The sequence below is a fragment of the Fragaria vesca genome, linkage group LG2 (genome assembly GCF_000184155.1).
Source record: "Fragaria vesca subsp. vesca linkage group LG2, FraVesHawaii_1.0, whole genome shotgun sequence".
In the NCBI taxonomy this organism is placed as follows: Eukaryota; Viridiplantae; Streptophyta; class Magnoliopsida; order Rosales; family Rosaceae; genus Fragaria; species Fragaria vesca.
Genome location: NC_020492.1, coordinates 25252518 through 25253946, shown reverse-complemented (window position 1 = coordinate 25253946; position 1429 = coordinate 25252518). Strand labels below are relative to the sequence as shown.

Below are 1429 nucleotides of genomic sequence, written 5' to 3'. Positions count from 1 at the left end.
TTTTAGTTTACCTCGTACCCGTGAAGGGCATGACGGTATTTGGGTGATTGTGGATAGACTCACCAAGTCTGCACATTTCTTGCCAGTGGGAAAGAAGTATAAATTGGATAAATTGGCGAAGCTTTATGTGAATGAAATTGTGAGGCTTCATGGTGTTCCTGAATCAATAGTGTCAGATCGGGATCCTCGTTTTGCTTCTAAATTCTGGGGAGCTCTTCAGGCAGCTTTAAGTACCCAATTACTCTTCAGTACTGCTTTTCATCCTCAGACTGATGGGCAGTCCGAGAGGACTATTCAGACTTTGGAGGATATGTTGAGGGCTTGTGCCATGCAGTTCAGAGGTAGTTGGGATAAAAACCTATCTTTGATGGAATTTGTCTATAATAATAGCTATCATTCTAGCATTGGTATGGTGCCCTTTGAGGCTCTTTATGGGAGGCAGTGTCGTACGCCTTTGTGTTGGAATGAAGTAGGGGAAAAAGAGCTTTGCGGCCCAGAGTTAATCCATGTTACGAATGAGAAGATTAAAGTGGTTAGAGATAGACTCAAGACCGCTCAAAGTAGGCAGAAGAGTTATGCAGATGTCCGTAGGAGAGATCTTGAATTTCAAGTGGGTGATTCGGTGTTCCTGAAATTATCTCCTTAGAAAGGGGTTGTGCGTTTCGGTAAGCGTGGGAAGCTTAGTCCGAGGTATATTGGCCCTTATGAGATTATAGAGCGAGTTGGCTCACTTGCTTATCGATTAGCCTTGCCTCCAGAGTTATTCCGGATACATAATGTGTTTCATGTATCCATGCTTCGCAAGTATATTGCCGATCCTTCTCATGTGCTGCAAGAGCAGCCGATCAGTTTGACAAGAGATTTGACTTATGAAGAGGAACCGGTTCAGATTCTCGACCGAAAGGAGCAAGTGTTTAGGAATAAGACAATCCCGCTTGTCAAGGTGCTTTGGAGGAGTCATCAAGTAGAAGAAGCTACTTGGGAATTAGAGGAGCAAATGATGCAGCAGTATCCCTATCTCTTCGGATGACAGGTACGTAAATTTCGAGGACGAAATTTTTATAAGGAGGGGAGAATTGTCACATCCCGACCCTTATATTTTTACCTTATTTACTAGCGTGATTATAATAAGAATTTTACCGTCTCGATCATTGAGTAAATAGTTTAATTGGTCCCTAGAGGGGTTTCGGGGACGATTATGTGCGGAGGATTATTCGTATGAGGAAAATACGACGACGGTAAAAATGGTAAATTTTAGCTAGTAAAAGGTAATTTTTATTCGGGTATTATTTTTCGGGGTGTTTTTATTTTTTTGAGTTGGGTTGATAAGGGTGGACCGGTTGGGAGGCCCAACCCATTTCCTCTCTTTCTCTTCTTCTCCCTTTTCTCTTTCTTCTCTCCCCCGTGTTCTCTCCCGCTGTCCAGTTTT

At 42.8% G+C, this 1429-nt stretch overlaps 1 pseudogene; it reads left to right on the top strand.

Annotated features, from left to right (window-relative positions):
* The window catches only part of LOC101314630, a pseudogene marked incomplete at both ends in the record, with an annotated part of 2271 nt that extends 1253 nt beyond the window's left edge, over positions 1-1018 (top strand).
* Positions 1019-1429: the final 411 nt, after the last annotated feature.